At 45.5% G+C, this 23,870-nt stretch overlaps 1 pseudogene; it reads right to left on the bottom strand.

Moving 5' to 3' along the window:
- Nucleotides 1–9,960: 9,960 nt before the first annotated feature.
- On the bottom strand, nt 9,961–10,136 carry LOC137324852 (U2 spliceosomal RNA; annotated as a pseudogene).
- Nucleotides 10,137–23,870: the final 13,734 nt, after the last annotated feature.

Genomic DNA, 23,870 nt, shown 5'->3' on the forward strand with positions numbered 1-23,870 from the left:
TTAAGGGAGTACTGCACTGTTGAAAGTGCCATCTTTCGGGTGAGAAGCTAAACCGTGGAGCTGTCTCTTGATCAGATGTATGTAAAAGATCTCATGGTGCGATTTAAAGAAGAGCAGGGGAGTTTTCCCAATGGCCTGACCAACATTTATCCCTCAACCAACACCACTGAAAAACAGATTAACTGGTCATTTATCTCATTGCTGTTTGTGGAACCTTGCTGTGCACAAATTGGCTGCCAGGTTTGCCTACATTATAACAGTGACTTCATTCAAAAGTTGACTGTGAAGCACTTTGGGATGTCATGAGGATGTGAATGGTGCGAGTTCTTTCTCTATATGCTACAAGTGAAATGTGATGTTTAAGTTAACGGTTAGTTTCCATGATTTACGAACACTTAAACCATTTCCTAGTGAGTAATTTTGACAACTATTTTAGCATTTATTTTTCAATATTTAGCAACAAACATCAGCCAGTTCTCTGATCTCGATCAAGTAATAATACATAAATCATTCACTTGCACTGCATTACGCTGTGAACCAGCTACTAGAGCATAAGACTAATGGATAATAAATTTATTGCTATACAGAAACATCTTGTAAATACTGCCACTATAAAGAATCTTATTAATGTGTAGAAAAGGAAATTTTTAAGGTATTTATTGAAAGCAAATATGGTTTACATAATTAATATAAGTAAGATGAATGTATATGTGTATAAACAAGATGCATGAGAATATAATACCAATGCCCACAGTAGTTAATCATATCAGCCACTTCAGGATTGTGAAAGGTTTGGAATTTAAGGATGATTGATCTTCTAATAAATTATATGATCTTTCCAATAAGTGAACTGACCCCCATAATTAACTATTACCCCTGGACAATAATCTGTTTATTCCATTTCTGTGATTGTTGGAAAGGTTCCCGGAAATTTGAAAAGTGAAATGTAATGTAAGCTTAGGCAAATATTTCAAAAATACAATCAGAAATTCAAGGCATGTAAAGCAAGGGAGCCTTACAAAGTATACACACCGAGTCGGAGCTCTGGATGGGTAAGTCCTTACTGCAAATTAAAATACGTGAATATGGTTACAGTGACAGCGAGAGAGGTTTGTGCTGAATCCGCATTGTCAATCAATCCCTTGTAAAAAGAATTATTATTAATTTCTAAATTGCTTTGACAATACAGATATCACTAGAGGCTTCAATTGCAGGGATGTTCAGTATAAAATATAATGTTACTGAAATTCCTCCCTAATATATTTGTATCTAAACTGTTGCTGTGCTAGTTGACAGATGGATAAGTACTGCAACTGAATACTGCAGCATCAGTGATTAATAACCACACTACTTGTGTGGTCTCAAGGAATTGTTTATTTCCAGTGGCTTATTTCTCCACTGGGAATATTTTAATTGTTCCCATGAGAGCCTCCCTCTGCAGCAGTGCAGGCAAACCTTCATCACTTCTATCTTGTTCCTCATCACTGACCCATTCTCTTTTCCTGCCACTTCAATTTCCTTTTCCCCCTGCTTTCTCATTTTTTGTTGTTTTTTACTCTCTCTCTCTCCTCCTGTCTATCTGGCCTCACCTGTCCCTCTCTTTGCCAATTAGTTTTCTCTACTTCAGCTTGTTTTGGACAGCCTCGTTCTTTCTCATTTTCTATTGCTTCTGCCTATTTGGTTTAGTTTGTTTCTCATCCTTGCCTGGCCTTCTCTTTTTCAACTAGCCATTCTCATTTCTGCCCATCCTCTTCTTGTGCTTGTCTATCTCTTCCTACCTGGCTCAGTTGGTGACAATGCTGGCTCTGAGTCAGAAGGTTGTGAGTTCAAACCCCATTCTAGGCCTTGAGTACTTAATGTAAGCTGGTACTTCAATGAGGGAATGCTGCATTGTTTGAGATGCTGTCCTTCAGATAAGATATTAAACCATTTCTTTGTCCTAGTGGTTCAGATGGATGTTAAAAGATCTCATTGTACAATTTAAAGAAGTGCAAGGAATTATCTGGGTATTCTAGACAACATCACCAAAACCTGATTATTTAGTCATCCATCTCATTGCTGTTTGTGGGGCACTGCTGTGTGCAATTGGCTGCTGCGTTTGCCTACTTAGCAATAGCTTCAAAAGCAATTAATTGTATGTGGATTGTTTTGGGATGTTTCTGAGAGTAGTGATAAAGCACTATATAAATGCAAGTTCCTTCTAGTCATACTCCCTACCTGCCTTTCTTTTTGTTCTCATCTCTTTCCTCCTTTCTGTTTCTCTCATACCTTAGTCTTTCCCAACTGCTTGGACCTTCTATTCATTTAATCTTGATCATCACTGTCTGCTTTTGTCGTTTTATCTCAGTCTCTCTTGCCCGTTTCTGGCCCTCTCATTTTGTATCTGTAGTCTCTCTTCTCTGTGCTTGTTTCGGTCTTGTATGAGTGCTTATCCTTTTGTGCTAGTCTCCCCCTTTCTGCCTGTTTCTCTCTTCTGATACTGTTTAGTCTTTGCCCTGCCTCTTTTAGTGCTGAGGGTAGGTTTTACGGAAATCCTGGAGGACCCATGGACATCTGCACCTGAATTCCTGGTATGCACTCCCAGAGGGTGAAGCCCCATATTGGGAGCACAGGTTCACCCCCGGTTTCATTCCTCTTACCTGCCTCTCTTTTTTCTGTTGGTTTGTTCCCTCTCCTCGATGCACCTTTCTTTTTGTGTGGACCTTGACCTTCTTGTCTGCTCATGCTTTTTATCCAGGTTTTATTCTTTCTCTCTGTTGGCCCCTCTCTTTTCAATGATTTCTCTGTCTAACCTGCCTGCATTTCTTTGTTTGGCTGACCGACTCCCAGCTCTCTTTCAGTCCTTATTTTCTCTTTCTGGTGGGAGATCTTTCCCTCTAGTTCACTGAGTTGCTTTCTCCCAACCAGCATATTGGTTTCCTTCTTTGACCATCCTCCTCAGCTGTAAAGATGAACTTGTTCCCCTATATTGAACACAGTACCACCCCACAGTTTCCATGAAATCGCTGGTCCTACCCTGTACCATGCCTCTTTCTTCAATACCAGTTTGTCTGTAACATTTTGTTTCAACATATGGTGCTTCACAGTTGGTAGGAAGGTCACAACTGGATTCTCTCACAAGGCTAACTTGAGTGCATCCTGGACAATTTTAATTTTAATTTGAACTTGTTTGGGATTTTTGCAAAAAAGGAAAAAGAAAAAAGGAAAGGGGGTGGGGGAAGGGGAGGAAAGAACAAAAGAGAAGGTCTGTGATAGGGTGGAGGGCAGGAGTGATTAAATGATTATGTGATTAATGTTTATCTTTAATTAACATTCCTTCATTCCTAAAACTCTAACATTAAATCAAATCCTTTTGATATGCAATTTTATCTAATTTCTCAATTAATTAAATTAATTTAATTTCAGTATTTATATCATTTCTATATACAATTTCATCTATAGCATAGAATCATAGAATCATACAAAGGTTACAGCACGGAAGGAGGCCATTAGGCCCATCGAGTCCGCACCAGCTCTATGCAAGAGCAATCCAGCTAGTCCCACTCCCCCGCCCTATACCCGTAGCCCTGCAAATTTTTTCCTTTCAAGTACTTATCCAGTTCGCTTTTGAAGGCCACGATTGAATCTGCCTCCACCACCCCCTCAGGCAGTGCATTCCAGATCCTAACCACTCGCTGTGTAAAAAAGTTTTTCCTCATGTCACCTTTGGTTCTTTTGCCAATCACCTCAAATCTATGTCCTCTGGTTCTTGACCCTTCCGCCAATGGGAACAGTTTCTCTCTATCTGCTCTGTCTACACCCTTCATGATTTTGAATACCTCTATCAAATCTCCTCTCAATCTTCTCTATTCCAAGGAGAACAACCCCAACTTCTCCATTCTATCCATGTAACTCAAGTCCCTTATCCCTGGAATCATTCTAGTAAATCTCTTCTGCACCCTCTCTAAGGCCTTCACATCTTTCCTAAAGTGCGGTGCCCAGAACTGGACACAATACTCCAGTTGTGGCCGAACCAGTGTTTTATAAAGGTTCATCATGACTTCCTTGCTTTTGTACTCTATGCCTCTATTTATAAAGCCCAGGATCCCGTATGCTTTTTTAACTGCTTTCACAACCTGCCCTGCCATCTTCAATGATTTGTGTACATATACCCCCAGATCTCTGTGTTCCTGTACCCCTTTTAGAGTTGTGCCCTCTAGTTTATATTGCCTCTACTCGTTCTTCCTACCAAAATGTATCACTTCGGATTTTTCTGCATTAAATTTCATCTGCCATATTAAATTCTGAAAAAATCTACCATTAAATTCATTTCTTTTTAAACATCGTTTACATCATTTCCAATTGTGCCAAAAATAACCAGCACAATAAGACAATCTCCATTACATCATTTAATACTCCTTTTCTTATAAAACAGCTTGTCCTCCGATTTACCAAGATCAATGCTACGGGTAATCAGTTAGCATTCATAAGTAAAAACAAAACAGGAAAGCCACTCGATTTGTGCTATAACCAGAATAAATGACTAATTTTTCACACTCTAATGGAAAATATACCACGCAGTGACAGCCAACTACATAACCCATTCACCCCTCAGACATGTGGGTTATGCAGTCTGACGTTACCTAGGGGGCTTAGTTTACACACTATTTTCAAAGCCACTGATTTTCATTTTCATGAAACAAATGGACAGAAACACAAAACATTGTCCCCAGAACATCAACACATGACGCATGAGGGCCAATGTTCCAAGCTGGTCCTAGAGGCTCCCCACCGGCAGAAGAAACTGAGAAAATGGCCCCCCATTCAGGCATCGTTAACCAGCGGTCCTGATCATAAACGGATGGAATTATGAGGTGCAATCCCCAAAACACCATTAAATATCCTGGAACTCCATGTCATAAAAATGGAATTTGGCCAATTTAGTCACCATAAAACAGTGACCCTGGTTATTAAAATGAGCTAGATAACATATTGAAATTACTATCTATTATTTTAACACAGTGGTTAACCCATTTAATAGAGGTTGCTCACCGCGTTCAAATCGGGCAAACAGGAATTTAACATAAATGTGTTAACCAGTGCACAAAAAGTAACATACAGAGGATTTCAGCCTTTTGATGATTTAGTTCTCAGCAGATCACCACTTGTTTTATATACATACACACCCACACATATGTACATCCACACACATAGAGAAAGCAAGAGAAACACAGTTATTAGACAGTAACAGTGAAAAGGGCCAGATTTGTGAAGTGTACCTTTGGCTAAACTAGAGCCCAGGAACTACAGTTGGTGATATCAGCGGATGTGTGTTTACATACTCATATAACATTCCTCTATCCGCTTTTAGCGGAGGCATTAACTCGTTGATTATAAATGGGGTAACGCCATTGCTAAGATAGTGGACCGAGCAATGCCATAGTAACACAGTAAGTGTTTGTCCCTCGCTGTCAACAGCTGTAATTGTTAGGCTCAGCTGTCAAGGGTACGAATCACAAATGAACTCCTTATCACTCAGGTGGACCAGTACATAGTAGGCGACACGTAAATTGAGATCTTATTGAAATCTAGTCAGAAGCTGAAGAGGGCTTGAGGCAATGAGTCAAAATTTCCTGGATTGGAACATGGTGATTGCCTGACAGGGTTCCCATGGAAACAAGTAACATCACAAAAATAATAAAGCTCCCCAGGTGGCCTTGGGTAAAGAGACTGCCCAGTCTAGCACTAAGTCATACAGACCAGACCAGTCCAAGTTTGATTCCCGGTCTGGCAGTATGTGGAGTGATACAAATGGCTCCATCACCCCTGGTTAGAGAGAAGAAAAATATTAGTAGGATTCCCGTTCGACCTCTGCTGGAAAATATGGGTAATTGGATGTTGGGTCAGAATCTGGGGAACATTTCTCCTGTGCACTATTTGTAACAAATTTGTAAATATACTTCTAGAGCACACAGAGAAAATCTCTCCTCTCCCCCCCCCACCATCTGATTGGCTTGCCTGTAATGCCTGCTACAGTTGAATAGCCTGCCAATACATACTATCTGGGGTCACACATGAAAAATGCCCAGTTAGATAAGGTAGTGTCATAGCCCAAAGTGCTCCAGCAATTTCAGGGGAGAAAAAGAAAAGGAAGTATCAGAGGCCAAACATATAACTGATAAGGTCAATATTGTTGGAGTGTAAGGGTTTGAGGTAGACGCATCCTTAAGTTAGGTGATTTGCATTGATAGGATACTTGGTAGAGAGAACAGGGCCTGGAAATTAGATAGCACAGCACTCGTTTTTCAGGCAAAAAACAGGCATTGAATGGTCCAGTATATCATCCGGTGTGCACACGTTCAGATCCCCGCGGAAGTGTGCCGTGTGCCACACTGATTAGGGTGCCCTGTCGTCATCCAGGCTGCCCGCCTGAAACTAGGCCCATCATTGCCTAGCACAAATTGCGGGCCTAGCGTTAATTGCAGTCTCCTTTCCGAAAATGGTACGCGACTGATTGCAGCGTGTGCCGTGTGCGCTGCGGTCATTTTTCTCGGGCGCACAACAGCCAAACCAGCGGTCTTTAAAGAAACCGCTGGAGGGTGCCACCAAAAAGGTAAGTGAATTTTTACTTCCCTGAAAGTGAAGCCAGGAGGAGTAGGAGCGCTCCTCCTGGCTCCGCATTACAACTGAGGGCAAATGAGCTGGCCGATCTCGCTCCCCACTCCGTGACCTCCGGCCTCTGGGGCTGTGACTGGTGACCGCCTATCGCCGGTACTTTACTGCATCCGGATAACGCCCCAATTCAGGCAAGATCCAATTTCTAGGCGCAGGACACTTAAGAGGAGCTAACACCCTTGTTTCCAGCTGAATATCTTTTCCGCAGTTAAATTCCAGACATGTTGCAGGTAGACTGAATAATGAATACCTGCAGATTCTTGGGCAACAAAATTATTCCTACCTCTTTGAAAACAAATAAAGGAAACAAGAGAAAACGCACAAAAAAAAAACATGGCTCAGTCAGATAATATTGTGTTGACGTGGCACTTCACGCAGTGATATCATACACATGGCATCGGTCAGGGTCGAAATTGGTGTACATTTTTCGGGCGCAAAACATACCAATTTGCGCAAGCATCGTTGCCACTGCTAAATTCGTGGGAACTATTTGTTGGGCATCCTGGACGGGCACCTAAAACAGGTGGAAAGCCCCTCAAATATTTTAATAAGCGGCCTAATGCCAGTTGAAGGACCCGTCTACAAAATTTGTTCCCGATGGGTGTGACAGATGCCGACAGCTCACCCCGAAGATGTAGCTGAGACCTGAGACCTGAGGCCTGAGGCCTAATTTCAAGGTGGACTCGGGCCTCTGTTTGGGCACGGAGGCTGAGCCTGAAAACGGGCTCAGACTAATTCTTACCCTTGTGTGTTTGGTGGCATTGGAGGTGAGGGGATTGGACTGAATAGTTGTTCTGGACAGTGGCGTTATAGGTTGGGTTGCTCCAAGATGGGGTTTTGAGATGGGTTGCTGCTCTTTTGTTGTTCTGGTTGTGTTGGTTGGCCCCTCTTTAGTGGAGGCTTGTGAACAATACTATGGTATGTAAGTAGATTGAGATTGAAAAAGCTCTCTGGATAAATGAATATAATGAGGCGGATTTTGCTGCTAACAGCGTTCACCATTATTTATGTGCAAATCGGACAGTAACTTCCGGCGAGCGCACATGTGCCATTAAACGTGAAAATCCGTAAGTTGCTGTCCGAGATGCACTGCCCCTCTGTAAGCTGCACGAAAACGGCATCTCGCCGTCTGGCTCTCTATTCAAATGTATTGAACAGCGTGAAGTTCCTGTACTGACGTCGTAGATATGGACTAAACTCACCATAAAAAGTTTGGGCTTGTCTATTCCAGTCTAAGTACCTTTCCAATGGTGTGGTACGTCTTAATTACTGCCAAACAATCTCTCCGGCACTGAAAATTAACTTTTACAAGTGTGGACGGGCACAATTCGCTATTGTAACTTACACTTCTTGATTTGACTCTGCGCTGCTCATGAACGATTCTTCAGTCTGATTGATTATGGAGATACACAGTTGCTTGCCCAGTTCACACAGGCCCCAGATGCCCTGTCGTTTGGATCTCTGACTTACAATAACTTGCCATGAAAACCCCAAAGAAAGTCTATGGGCAAGTGTAAGTCTAACGGATGGTTCGTTGCTCACAGCAACATCCGGCCCATTGTGTTCTGTATAAAAAAAATTTTCATAAAATATACTTTATTCATAGAGTTTGCGGCAATACATACAATACAGTTGTCACATCACATTCCAAACGTACACAATACAGATTATACAATTTGCAGGTTACATCAAGTACAGTTCAATGAACACATTGTACATAATTACAGTTCATGACAGTCTAGGGTGCCTCGTTGCATTACAGTCAATACAGATTATTGATTACAGATTCATTACAGATACATGACAGATTCATTACAAGTACATTACATTACATCAATTTGAATTTTACATTCTGCCCGAGGGGGTTTTCCCTGATTGCAGCCCCTCTGCATACAATTGCGGGAAGGCTCTAAACGGTTGCCTTTCCCCACAGAGACTTTGTGGCGGCCGCACCCGTCCTTAGTGCGTCCCTGAGCACGTAGTCTTGGACCTTGGAATGTGCCAGTCTGCAGCACTCGATCGAGGACAGCTCCTTGCACTGGAAGACCAGCAAGTTTCGGGCAGACCAAAGGGCGTCTTTCACCGAGTTGATAGTCTTCCAGCAGCAGTTGATGTCCGTCTCGGTGTGTGTCCCCAGGAACAGCCCGCAGAGCACAGAGTCCTGTGTCACGGAACTGCTTGGGACGAACCTGGACAGATACCACTGCATCTCTCTCCAGACCTTCTTTGCAAAGGCACGTTCCAGAAGGAGATGGGTAACGGTCTCATCTCCACCACAGCTTCCTCGGGGACAGCGCGCGGTGGCGCTGAGACTCCGTGAGTGCATGAAGGATCTGACAGGAAGGGCCCTTCTCACCACCAGCCAAGTTAGGTCTTGGTGCTTGTTTGAAAGCTCTGGCGATGAGGCGTTCTGCCAAATGACATTGACAGTCTGTTCGTGGAACCAACCAACAGGATCCCGCAGGGTCTCGAGGACGTTACATGTGGGCCACTTACTGATTGTCTTGTGGTCAAAGGTGTTTTCTTGCATAAACTTTTCAACGAAGGACAGTTGGGGTGGAACGGTCCAACTGGACGGAGCGTTCCGTGGCAGCGTGGCCAGGCCCATCCTTCGCAACACTGGGGACAGGAGGAACCTCAGCATGTAGTGACACTTTGTGTTTGCGTACTGAGGGTCTATGCACAGCTTGATGCAGCTGAACACGAAAGTGGCCATCAGGATGAGGGCCATGTTGGGTATGCCTTTCCCCCCTTTCTCCAGAGATTTGTACATCATGTCCTTGCGGACACGGTTCATTTTTGATCTCCAGATAAAGTGGAAGATGGCTCGGGTGACTGTCGCGGCACAGGAGCGAGGTATGGGCCAGACCTGCACCACGTACAGCAACACCGAGAGCACCTCGCACCTGATGACCAGGTTCTAGCCCATGATCGAGAGGGATCGTCGATCCCACAGTCCCAGTTTCTGCTTCACCTTAGAAATACCCTCCTTCCAGTTCTTGGTGCACGCCCCGGCCCCCCCGACCCAGATCCCCAGTACCTTCAGGTAATCCGACCCGATGATGAAAGGGACAAAGGATCGGTCAGTCCAGTTCCCAAAGAAGATGGCCTCGCTTTGGTACGATTTACCCTGGCCCCCGAGGCCAGTTCGAACGGGTCTCAGATGCTCATCAATCTATGGACCGACAGCTTTTTTTTTTTTTTGTCAGTGCAATATATACGCTTTATTCTCACTAATAATACATACACACACATGTACAGAGACGCTGGGAACGAGCTGTTTTTCTTTTTGAATATCTCCCCACAGGGAGGTGCACCGTTCCCAGAGACACTGCAATACTGGGTCGATGCGTGGAGTGGACGGAGCAAGCCCCTAGTCCACCTCCCTGTTCCAAAAATCAATTTAATATATGGTCCCCAGATAGGGGACGTATCAGATATTAAACTGATAAGAACAGATTTTTTTTTTTCTCAAAAAATATACTTTATTCATAAAATTTGCAGCAATACATACAATACAGTTGTCATATCACTTTCCAAACGTACACAATACAGATTATATAATTTGCAGGTTACGTCAAGTACAGTTCAATGAACACATTGGACATAATTACAGTTCATGACACTCTAGGGTGTCTCATTGCATCATGCTCAACACGGATTATTACTTACAGATTCATTTCAGGTCCATTTCAGATTCATTACAGGTACATTACAGCAATTTGAATTTTACATTCTGCCCGAGGGGGTTTTTCCCTGATTGCAGCCCCTCGGTTTACAATGGCGGGAAGGCTCTAAACGGTTGCCTTTCCCCACAGGGCCTTTGCGGCGGCCGCACCCATCCTCAGTGCGTCCCTCAGCACGTAGTCCTGGACCTTGGAATGTGCCAGTCTGCAACACTCGGTCGAGGACAGCTCCTTGTGCTGGAAGACCAGCAAGTTTCGGGCAGACCAAAGGGCGTCTTTCACCGAGTTGATGGTCTTCCAGCAGCAGCCGATGTCCGTCTCAGTGTGCGTCCCCGGGAACAGCCCGTAGAGCACAGAAACCTGTGTTACGGAACTGCTCGGGACAAACCTGGACAGATACCACTGCATCTCTCTCCAGACCTTCTTTGCAAAGGCACATTCCATAAGGAGATGGGTGACGGTCTCGTCTCCACCGCAGCCTCCTCTGGGACAGCGCGCGGTGGCGCTGAGAGCTCGGGAGTGCATGAAGGATCTGACGGGAAGGGCCCTTCTCACCACCAGCCAAGCTAGGTCTTGGTGCTTGTTTGAAAGCTCTGGCGATGAGGCGTTCTGCCAAATGACATTGACAGTCTGCTCGGGGAACCAACTGACAGGATCCACCATCTCCTTTTCCCGCAGGGTCTCGAGGACGTTACGTGCGGACCACTTGCTGATCGCCTTGTGGTCAAAGATGTTTTCCTGCACAAACCTTTCCACGAAGGACAGGTGGGGCGGAACGGTCCAACTGGACGGAGCGTTCCGTGGCAGCGTGGCCAGGCCCATCCTTCTCAACACCGGGGACAGGTAGAACCTCAGCATGTAGTGACACTTTGTGTTTGCGTACTGAGGGTCTACGCACAGCTTGATGCAGCCGCACACAAAGGTGGCCATCAAGATGAGGGCCAGGTTGGGCACGCCTTTCCCCCCTTTCTCTGGAGATTTGTACATCGTGACCCTGCGGACACGGTCCATTTTTGATCTCCAGACAAAGTGGAAGATGGCTCGGGTGACTGTCGCGGCGCAGGAGCGAGGTATGGGCCAGACCTGCGCCACGTACAGCAACACCGAGAGCACCTCGCACCTGATGACCAGGTTCTTGCCCACGATCGAGAGGGATCGTTGATCCCACAGTCCTAGTTTCTGCTTAACCTTGGAGATACGCTCCTCCCAGTTTTTGGTGCACGCCCCGGCCCCCCCGAACCAGATCCCCAGCACCTTCAGGTAATCCGACCTGACGGTGAAGGGGACAAAGGATCGGTCGGTCCAGTTCCCAAAGAACATAGCCTCGCTCTTGCTACGATTTACCCTGGCCCCCGAGGCCAGTTCGAACTGGTCGCAGATGCTCATCAATCTGCGGACCGACAGCTGATCCGAGCAAAAGACGGCGACGTCATCCATGTACAGGGAGGCCTTGACCTGAGTGCCTCCGCTGCCTGGGATCGTCACCCCTCTTATGCCCGCATCCCTCCTGATGGACTCGGCAAAGGGTTCGATGCAACACACGAACAAGACGGAGGAGAGAGGACAGCCCTGCCTGACTCCAGATTTGATCGGAAAGCTTTCTGATTCCCACCCGTTGATTGAAACTGCGCTACTGATGTTTGTGTAGAGCAGTTGGATCCAATTGCGGATTCCCTCCCCAAACCCCATTTTGGAGAGCACGTCCATCATGTACGTGTGGGATATTCTGTCAAAGGCCTTCTCCTGGTCCAGGCTGATCAGGCAGGTGTTTACCCCCCTGTCCTGTACGTAGGCGATCGTATCAGAGATCTTCCAGCCGGGTACGGCGCAGGTCTGATCGGGGTGGATCACCACCTCCAGGGCTGACTTGACCCGATTGGCGATGACCTTGGACAGAATTTTGTAGTCCACGTTAAGTAGTGAGATGGGTCGCCAATTTTCGATTTCTTCCCTCTCCCCCTTCTGCTTGTAGATGAGGGTGATGATGCCTTTCCTCATGGAGTCTGACATGCTGCCTGTCAGGAGAATACCCCCGTACACTTCCAGCAGGTCTGGGCCTATCCAGTCCCACAGAGCCGAGTACAACTCCATCGGTAAGCCGTCGCTTCCGGGAGTCTTACTCTTCTCGAAGGATCGGACGGCCTTTGTCAGTTCGTCCAGAGTTAGCGGGTGATCCAGACTCTCCCGCTTGCTGTCGTCTAGAACCTCCGTGATAGACGACAAGAAGGAGTGGGAGGCCGCGCTGTCTGTGGGCTTCGCGTCGTACAGTCCGGCATAAAAGGATTTGCAGATCCTCAGTATGTCGGGCTGCGAGGACGTGACCGAGCCGTTCTCTTCCTTCAGGCTGCTGATCACAGAGCTCTCTCTGTGCACCTTTTGGAAGAAGAAGCGCGAGCAAGTCTCGTCCTGCTCCACGGAGCGGACTCTGGACTGGAAGATGATCTTGGAGGCCTCGGAGGCAAAGAGCGAGGCTTGCTGGTCCTTCACCTCTCTGAGTTCCTCCCCGACATCGATCCCCATCGACTGCAGCAGGAGAAGATTCTGCATGCTTTTCTGGAGTCGGGACGTTTCCCTCTGCCTCTCTCTCGCCTTCTGAACACCTTTGAGGATGAAGAACCTCTTGATGTTCGCCTTGATGGCTTCCCACCAGTGCACTGGGGAATCAAAGAGGGGCTTTACGGTTCTCCAACCTTTGTAATCCCTCTTCAGTTCCTCAATGTTTCCCGGGGTCAACAGTTTCACGTTCAGCTTCCATGTCCCCCTGCCCACTCTCTGATCGTCCTGTAGGTGACAGTCGGCCAGGAGGAGGCAGTGGTCAGAGAAGAACACCGGTGTGACCTTGGTGGATCTGACCTTGAGCTTCGGGGACACAAACAGGAAGTCTATCCTGGAACGGACGGACCCGTCTGGTCTGGACCAGGTGTATTGACGCGCCGCTCCGTCTGCAGGGTTGCTGAAGACGTTGCACAGCTTGGCGTCTTTCACCGCTTTCATCAGGAGTTTGGACGTGGCGTCCAGTTTGCTGTCGGCTCTGCCGGATCGTCCAGCCGCATCGATGATGCAGTTGAAGTCCCCGCCGAGAATGACCGGCTTGGACGTCGCCAGCAGCAGTGGGAGCTGCTGGAAGACGGCCAGCCGCTCGTCCTTCAGAGCCGGGGCGTACACGTTGATCAGCCGGAGCGGAGCGTTTTTGTACATTACGTCTGCTACGAGGAGACGGCCCCCCACCACCTCCTTTACTTCGGTGATGGTGAAGTTGCCCCCCCGCAGCAGAATCCCCAGGCCGGAGGCACGGTTATCGTTGCCTCCCGACCAGATAGACGGCCCGTGGGCCCAGCGCTGTGACCATTGCCTGTAATTGCTGAGATGCGGCAGGCCGCACTCCTGTAAGAACAGCAGGTCGCTCTTGACCTTGGCCAGGTAGTCCAAGGTCGACACACATCGCGTAGTGCATTTAACGCTACGCACATTAATGGACCGACAGCTGATCCGAGCAAAAGACGGTGTAAATGTAAAGCTAAGAATCGAGACAGTTACTTGCTCCAGCTTGTGTGGCTTCCAGGAGATGCCTTTTGTATTTGACTTCCTTACAGTATTAATGTGTTGATTAAGCCATTTGGGTGGAGCGGACAACATTCTCCTGTGGATCATTCAAGCTGCACATGGGACTGTCAGAGAAAGCATTATCCATTAATACGCATTTTTCTTATGTCCATCTGAAATTTGCGGTGCATCTCAAGCATTTCAAAGGCTACTGGGACATTAAAGGGTGTGGTCTGAGAGGCAGAGAGAAAGAATGTCATGCATGACAACATAAGAAAGAATGTAGACACACAATGGGTCAGCCACCCGGGGAAACATTGAAACATTAAGAGAGGAATGTGATTGTGTATCAAAAACCTGCAAAGGAGACAGTCAAGATCAGTTTATCACAGATCAGAGGAAACACCTCCCTACCTGCGAGACAATACGTGCAGGACTGGTCACGCCCCAGGCAGAAAACAGTGTGTAATGATTGAACCACAGCTACCAGAAGCACAGTCGGAATATCGAAGGGATCAGATATATCTAGGGAACGTGAATGCCGGCAAAACGGCCTAACCCTGTGTCGCCCTAAAAGGGGAGACGTAACTGAAGCAGACGTAGTGAGGAATATAGAAGTGCCATCCCGCCGGCTGTCCAGTCCTAGACGGGTAATATATTTCCAGTCTGGGGTTGTTAGTTATCACTCGATGATGTGTGCATCATTTGCTGTCTGTGAACAATAAAGCCTCAATTCTTTACCAATACGGTGTCGAGTCGAATTGATTAAAAGGAACTACCGTACCTCGTTACAAGATTCCAACAAATTGGCGACTGCGGCAGGACCCTGATAAAAGAAATTGAGTGCTTTGTCCTTCACAAATAGACTTAAACCAACCTAACTGATCCTTACATAGGTAGAGTAGGAAAATCCTAGAGGGAGTGGAGGGAGTGTAGGTTTATACCCATCGATAACAAAGACGGGTAGTATGGCAGGGCCACCGGTGTGTGTGGCAAAGGATTTAAGTCCAAAAGAGGTGACGTGGCTCATAACCTGTATGACACAATTGTAAACAATTTTACAACACCAAGTTATAGTCCAGCAATTTTATTTTAAATTCACAAGCTTTCGGAGACTTCCTCCTTCCTAAGGTAAATGTTTCAGGAGCCTGAAACATTTACCTGAGGAAGGAGGAAGTCTCCGAAAGCTTGTGAATTTAAAATAAAATTGCTGGACTATAACTTGGTGTTGTAAAATTGTTTACAATTGTCAACCCCAGTCCATCACCGGCATCTCCACATCATGTATGACACAAGGTAGCGGTTGACGTACATTAGTATAAGGGAATGTACTCCAAAGGAAATAGTCAATAAAAAAGTAAAAGTGTAAAAGGGAAAACGGATGCTAGTGTATGTGATGCATTTTTGTGCATGGAGAAGTGAAGAAAAAGAGAAAAAATGGGTGGAAGAGGTAGAGAAACTGAAAAAGGAGTTAGGACGAACAAGCGAGGAGAAAAGAGGAGTAGAAGGTCGAAATAAGGATCTCACGTTATGCTTCAACAACAGCATAAGAGTAGTTGGACCACGACTGCTCTGGCCGTTGGCGCACAGCAAACAAAAACAGAAGTAAATCTGCAGGAAGAAAATAAGAAGTTGAAACAGCAGTTGGAGGACGCCCGAGGTGCCCTGAGGGAAATAGCCAGCCAGAAGGATAAGGGGGAGGCTCGGAGTGAAATTAAGAAAATGGAACAGGAGGGAGCCAGGGATAAGGAGGCTCAACGTAAAATAACGTGCCTGTCCTGTTTAGTCACCCAGTTACAGGACAAGTTTAAGAAAGGGTCTTTCCTACATGAGAACTTAAATTGGGGCAATTTTGGCTTGAGTAGCAAACTTCGGAAATTTAAAATTGGTCAGGGAGAAAAAGGATAAGTTGGTTTGATGGAATACAGGAGGGAGGGAAATATTCTGTTCCATCTCGACTGCTAAATGTGTCTCTGTTTGCTTACACAGAGCTAAAGCAGTTTAACTCTCTGTTGTCCACGTCTTAGATATTAGGTGTAATTTAAAAATGTGCTGTCTTACATTTGTTTTCTCTGTGTATAAGCATGTTATTTTTGATATTGAGTCGTCATGTTTTTGGTGTTGAACTGATTTGGAGTAATTGATAGATCGAGTGTTTGATTAAATTATCAAATGATGAAACCAGTTTTCTGTGGCTGGCCACCACAGACAGCTAGTTATTTAAACTTTGTGAATATTCCTGGGGCTTCAGATCCAGGATTATCACGTGGAATTTGGCACTCTGAGTTTATAACCCATTAGAGGAATCAATATTTTAAGGTGTATGAGTGTATGAATTGTGACTTGATTTAGTGCCTTCAAAATCTTTCAGGTGTTTCTGTCTGTTTAAAGTTATCAAAATGAGGTAGCAGTCGAGAGACCAGAGACCAAAATAAAAACGATTTAATGAAATTTGGGTTTTTAGTCTAAATTACACAAGTCCAGGAGAAAACCACTCTTGAATTAAAATGGACAAGCTTAAATTCTAAAGATTGTGTTTAAAGTTAATCACTTCCTTATCTTCCTCAAGATCTTTCAGAGTCTGAGAGGCCAAGAGGTGATTAGCATTTCAATGCTGCACCATTGCAGGATTGTTTAAGTGTCAGATTTAATTTGAGAGGACATTTACAAATGCATTTCTTTAACCCATCCAAGGCTCTTAAGGCAGGCCAAGGTGGATCTTTCTTTGTTTTTAACAGGTGACCGTGGAGTTCAGGACCGTGTCAGTGGCATGATACTTCTTTTAAATGAAAGTAGCTCTACAGAGTTACGGGGCAGCCTTCACTGGAAACATGTTGGTATCAGCTGGTGTTTAGAATTTAAATTCAGATCTGTAGGAAATATTAAAAGGTCACAGCATAGTGACAAGATGGACTAAGAACTTTGCCTCTCAAGGCTCGCCTTTTATCTTCAGAGACAAAGTGCTCGAGGTGGGGAGACATGGGCCCCGATATTACCAGGGAGGCGGGTTGGCAGTGGGGGGTCGACTGGATGCGTGGGTAACTCGCCCAGTAAAATCGATGGGTTCCCCACGCGATCGCGAGTAAATTGAAGCCACTTACCTTGGCTTCCGGGTTTCCCATTGGAAACCTACGCATCGCAGGCTGTCAGCTGTTTAAAGGGGCAGTCCTCCAATGCTGCTCCTGCAGCAAACAGCCAAAATTACAGCATGGAGCAGTCCAGGGGAAAGGCTGCTCCCAGGTTTAATGATGCCTCACTCCAGGTCTTACTGGATGGGGTGAGGAGGAGGAGAGAAATCTTCTACCCGGCAGACGGGAGGAAGTGGCCTGCCTCTGCCACCAAGAAGGCCTAGCTCAAGGTGGCAGAGGAGGTCAGCAGCACCAGCAACATAGCCCGCATCTGGATACAGTGCAGGAAGCACTTCAATGACCTAACCAGGTCAGCCAAAGTGAGTACACTTACTCATTCTCCTACACTCCGTCTTCCACATCACAGCCCTCACCCCACAACTCCTTCTGCACTGCCAACACTACTCTATCACATCACTCCTCACACCCACTCAAACCTCATCCTCAATTTACCTGCACTTACTCACCTCCCCAGTACTCATCCCACCTCTAGTACTCAGCCCAATCCTCATACAATCTCATGGCTCTGTCTCATACTCACCCTCTGATGCATCTCTTTCACGGTCACCCTCAACCAACCTGCCACTACTTCTGCTGCAGCCACAGGGGATGCATCACGTATGAGTAGTAGGAAGCGTAAGCCAAACCTTTTGTGAGCACAGAGGCTGAGGTCATCCACGGGGAAGTTGATGTAGTGGGAGGCCCTGCAAAACAAGCTGTCGGTGACCTGCCTTATGCACTTGTGTGCAGACGACTGAGAGACCCTGGCGATGTCCCCGGTGGCACCCTGGAAGGATCTGGAGGCAAAGAAGTTGAGGGCAGTGGTGACTTCGACAGCGACAGGTAAGAAGATGCTGCTTGGGCCAGCCGGGAGCAGCTCGGCATGAAGGAGGCTGCAGATGTCCACGACTATCTGTCCAGCGGACACCAAAAGGCAGGCAGTCTATCAGTTTCAGCCCAATATTATTCGGCCCACGTAGAATCATAGAATCATAGAAGTTACAACATGGAAACAGGCCCTTCGGCCCAACATGTCCATGTCGCCCAGTTTATACCACTAAGCTAGTCCCAATTGCCTCAAAGACAATTATGTATGAAGGTGTTTTTTTGTCTACTTAAATCAGATCCAAAAAGGGATTTAATGGGAAACAACTGGATCCCAAATTTCATTTAAAAAATAAATAAATCTGGAAATCACATGGGACTATGGTTTGGTGGAAGATGCGAAGCCTCCGGTGTGTGCGTTATGCCAGGAAGACGGAAGCAAAATGACATAATTCCAAGGTGGATTCCTGCAACAGTGGCAATGCCATCGCTACCTGCTGCTAAAAGATTGATTGAAATATTTAATGTGGATTTGATACACTTCTGAAGGAAGATATACGTGAGGAGTTCGTGAACTATCTAAGGACATTGGTTAGTGGGAATGAGAGAGTCTGGAAAGCCCGAGATACCTTTTTGCGGTTCCAGGAGTGGCTATTCGGCTGTGTTGTGCTGCAGAGCTCATCATTAGTAGGTAGTTTCATCTGGATGAAGAATCCCCTGACTGCTCTCTACAGGTCAATTGTTGGAACTCGGAGAACCATGGTATATTCCGAGAGGTTTGTCAATCAACATTTTGCCTCACACCAACCAAAAATGACTAAATCGGGGATAAAATAATGTTTTTTGTAACACGGCCCCATGATGTTACAAAAAACATTACCCTTCAGACGGAGGCCTTATAAGCAGTTGTAAATTTTGCCCAGTCAATTCCGTACGCTTTCTTGAGTCTTAAATAGTTGTATCAATTGTTTTATTTATCGTGGTGTGTTGGCTCAAGAGCGTAGCAGACGACTTTATAACATCCTGTGAGATAAGCTGCAAGAGATCACGCAAAAAGAAGGGGTAGTGCACCCTCGCTGAAGGGGTTAACACCCAAATTACTGTACTAGAACTAGTTAAGCATTCCAGACACGCCGCCCACACAATTAATGCCCTCATTAAAGAAACGAAAAGCGCCACAAAAGAGGCCTTGGCTGCACTCACCTGCACAGCCTACAGCGCTTGGTTGATTGAACAAGCCAGGGACAGTCTCTTTCTTATCGGGCAGGGTAAATTATCCTATTGGATCACAAATAAAGACCTCGCCGGGTAGAATTTAAGGCACGACTCACCTACACCCAAATGTGCCAGGTGCGGAGGGTGACAAAGATCCTGCTGGTCGCCCACACTTGTGTTGTGCGATCTACACATGCCCGCAATGACTGAAGGAAAACCCAGGACGGAAATATCACTGCGGATCAGCCTTACATCGGTTTAGTCCTCAGATTTCCAACCCCGACCAAAAGACACCATGCTCCTGTCTTCCGTGTGGAAAACATAGGAGTGATCCAAGGCCAAGTACTGGTGCGACACAAGCAAGCTCCAACTTATGTCACCGTAATCGATAATTATACCTGGGTGGCCCCGGACCTGTTGGGTGCTCCCACCTACAGGATACCTGGTTGTGCCCATATGATGTAATCGACCATTATGTCCCTGCCTGTGGATTCACGTGGGACTGGGGTACAATCAATTGCACAATGTCAGCCCAGCCTGATTGGCAAAATCCGTTAAGCCACAGCTATCGAAGTAAGGAGGTCTATTGCGTCACCACCACTGCGATAACCTAAACATCAATGGGCGGGTCCTATTAAATGTCAAAACCCACTCCCAAATAAATATGACCATCAACAATACCCTTAAGGTGGCACCAGTACGTAGCCCGATTGGGTTTTGACATTCCCCTACTCTCAGAGGAGTTTGTCCAAATAATAGAACCATAGAAAAGATACAGCTCAGAAGGGGACTATTCGGCCCATCGTGTCCGCGCCAGCTCGAAGAACAACCAGGTGCCCATTCTAATCCCACCTTCCAACAACCGGTCCGTAGCCCTGCAGCACATAATCTCGCGCCTGAACACGTCCCTTAAACACTTGTACCAGGTCCAGCAGGACAAAGCAGCATTGTACAAAGACTTTGATGAATTATATGTTGAAACAAAATGGTGGGAGATAGCGACCAGCATATTGACACACCCGTGGACCCGTATTGCCTCACATGTTCTGGTGGTTCAGGTTTTTATGGTGATAATTTTAGTATGTATGTTTCGCTGCTTAAGGGAATGTTAGGTAAATTTAGGCGCCACACGGAAATGACAAAACTTATTAATGATCAAATAAATAATATATGAGGACTCGAGACTATTGTCCCTTGGCCTTAAGAGAGGGAGAGATGTAAGAAAAAATGTATAAGCTAAGAAACATGAAATATGAAATTAATTGTAGATGGGTTAAAGAAACTAGGTTAAGCAGCCAAACCAGACGCGTGCAAAAAACCATGAACCAGCAGCCACATTAACCCTGCTAAAAGGAGGGAGGTGAAGGCACCAGAAATTAGCAGCCCATCAACTCACTGGAAGAAAGAATGTAGACACACAATGGGTCAGCCACCCGGGGAAACATTGAAACATTAAGAGAGGAATGTGATTGTGTATCAAAAACCTGCAATGGAGACAGTCAAGATCAGTTTATCACAGGTCAGAGGAAACACCCCCTTACCTGGCCAAATCACCTGCGAGACAATACGTGCAGGACTGGTCATGCCCCAGGCAGATAACAGTGTATAATGACTGACCCATAGGTACCAGAAGCACTGTCGGAATATCGAAGGGATCAGATATATCTAGGGAACGTGAATGCCGGCAAAACGGCCTAACCCTGTGTCGTCCTAAAAGGGGAGACGTAAATAAAGCAGAAGTAGTGAGGAATGTAGAAGTGCCATCCGTGCTGGCTCTCCAGTCCTAGGCGGGTAATATTTCCAGCCTCAATTCTTTACCAATATGGTGTCATGTTGAATTGATTAAAAGGAACAACCGTACCTCGTTACGGGATTCCAACACAGTGCAGTTTTAAAAGACTAGGCCCTTTACTATTCTCATTGTATTAGAGCTTATTCTGTTCTGCATGTGTCCGACTTGTTTAATGTCTAATTTTTAATTTAAACCTAGTTGGTTAGTTCGTTCAGGATGTGATACTAAGTTAAATGTAGTATGTTGACAATACCATCTTCTGGATTGGCTTGGACAGAAATAAAAGGTCACTGGGCACTAGTGATCTAGACTTGCGTGAGTCCTAAAGGATAGGAGGCCTCTGCGATATGAGAAGAGCAGGGCCGCAGTTTGTGGCTCATAAACGATGCAAGGTCTGCTTACAGGGAGTATGACAAGACCATTGCAAGGGGGAACAACTCACTAAAACAGCCTAAAATGATATCACACTGGAGGTAATGAATTATGAGAGATACCTATCCTGTCACAAGGTCCATCAAAGGAAATTTCCAAGAATGGGAGCTATCTGCCTTTATTGACAAACAAGGCGTTTGTGCCCAATGAGGAGTGGGGGTGATGGAAACTTGAATTATGTCCCACATCCCATGATTTTTTTCTAGGTGTCAGCTGTGGCCCAGTTGGTTCTGAGTCAGAAGGTTGTGGGTTCAAGTCCCACTCCAGAGACTTGAGTACAAAATCTAGGCTGACACTCCAGTACTGAAGGAGTGCAGCATTGTTAGAGGTGCCGTCTTTCAGGTGAGACATTAAACTGAGGCCCCATCTGCCCTCTCAGGTGGATGTAAAAGAACTCATGGAACTATTTCAAAGAAGATCTGGAGAGTTCTCCCCATTGTCCTGGCCAATATTTATCCCTTAACCAACATCACCAAAACAGATTATCTGGTCATTATCTCATTGCAGTATGTGGGTCCTTGCTGTGTGCAAATTGGCTGTCACGTTTCCTGCATTACAAGAGTGACTACACTTTATTGACTGTAAAACGCTTTGGGACGTCCTGAGGTCGTAAATGCAAGTTCTTTTTTTCTCAAAGTCAATATTACATAATTTGTCTTGGGACGCAGCATAAAATATATAAAAGATATGGAAACTGCAAGCAGGAGGAGGGGAAGAGTAGCAGTCTTAAAAATGACAGAATCCTATTCAATCCAGGGAATCCTGCTGAATGGGTTTGAACCTTTGATCAGTGAAATCAATGTGCTGCAGTGGTCAGCGCTGGGCAACCCACTTTAAATTATTTTTCTTTAATTCTTTGAACAGTAGATTCTTTTCACGCTCAACAGAAATGGGATGCCGGTGCTGGGGAATGGAAATCTAATTTTACAAGCCTCCTGTCAATAACTAGCACTCCTAGTCCCTGCCTTCAGGATATGCACGCTCTAAAAATAGCAAGGCCGCTCATATCTTCACCTGCTGCACATGTTGGGGAAAGTGTCACAAACCCCCCCACCATCATCATTTTTACTTTTTCAACCAGTTTTTATTATAATGGGAGGTATAACGGTTAATATTTAATTAGCATACTTTTGTAAAATTATTACTGGAGTTTTCTTTTAATTGCTTAATCTAGAAATTATTTTTTATGTAGCATTAAATGACCATTGCCTATAGCGTTCAGCGGTAGATGCTGAAACAGTCACTGAATGGGGCTTCCCACGGAGTCATGGCCAGCTCGTTGTAACAGCACTAAGAACATAAGAAATAGGAGCAGGAGTAGGCCATACGGCCCCTCAAGCCTGCTCCGCCATTCAATCAGATGATGGCTGAACTTCGACCTCAACTCCACTTTCCTGCCCGATCCCAATAGATTCTTTTAAGCAGCCTCTCAGCTTTTAAGAGGCCTTTAAGTAGCCATTTAAACCATTGAAATAGGTCACGTCAGCTCAGTTTAAGTAACTCTTGTGATTTTGCTGTACAATGGAGCATCGGAGATGTGCTGTTTTTTATGAGCAGCTGATGGAAACATTAAAACAGATTTTAACTTTCGGCAGTGGCAGATAGTAGGTAGCAGAGGATTGGCTGTCCGTTATATATCCTGCCCAATTTTCCTTACCACTGAAGTCAATGGAAATGAAAATCAGAGTGTTAAACAAATGTCCAATCTGATCTGCCTGTTTTCCTCCATCGCTGAAAGTTAAAATTAGGAGAGGGAGGAAGGGAGGGAGGAATGATTGGTCGGATTGGAGAGGGGAATGTTAGACCTCAAGATACCTACTAAGGTCAGTCAACTAGTAAAATGCTTGACAAGCACTTGTTATAAGTGAACATGCAAGGAAGTCAGCCTCGCCTAACCTCTCTTTCTTACTTTCCCATGCAAACTAGTACGAGGATGGTAACCAACACAGTACTGTCAGCTGAGAAGCATGAATGCTTAGCAGGAACAGGGATATTCATGTATGGAAAAGATACAGTTATAAAGTGCTCATGCTAATCTGTTTGCACAGCAAGAATTCCAAATAGGGAATCAGGTAATGAATGCCTGGAAAGTCAAGCCAGCAGAGTGACACTTGTTCAACTGAATCATGCAGCACACCATTGAAACTGTGTCGCTACAGTGACACTGCCAGTGCCTTCTGCACTTTCAGTATATTAATAACATTCTTCCATTTGCAGGACAACCCAGCTTTTAATTGCTAGAAGTGGTGGACCTAAACAATACAGGCCCCTGTCTCATTCAAGGAGGCTATTTTAGAAATAATTTGCAAGAGAGCATCGTGGCAGAGATAGAAGATGAAAGCAGAGGCTGTCTCCAAGCTCATGGCTGGAAGTATAATAATCATGTCACGCAACATTATCCCACTGAGTAATTGTCACGTAGGCACACATTCAACTTGAGTAATAGTACAGAGAATAACATGCAATCACATTTCTACTGCAGTGTGATTAACTGAGATAACATTTTGATATTTTGTCCTCTTTTCACAGAAATGGAAGAACAGAGTGTAGACATAGCCAGTATTTAAGAGCATTTTATATCAAAGCCACCACCTC

This window comes from Heptranchias perlo, chromosome 8 (genome assembly GCF_035084215.1).
Source record: "Heptranchias perlo isolate sHepPer1 chromosome 8, sHepPer1.hap1, whole genome shotgun sequence".
Lineage (NCBI taxonomy): Eukaryota > Metazoa > Chordata > Chondrichthyes > Hexanchiformes > Hexanchidae > Heptranchias > Heptranchias perlo.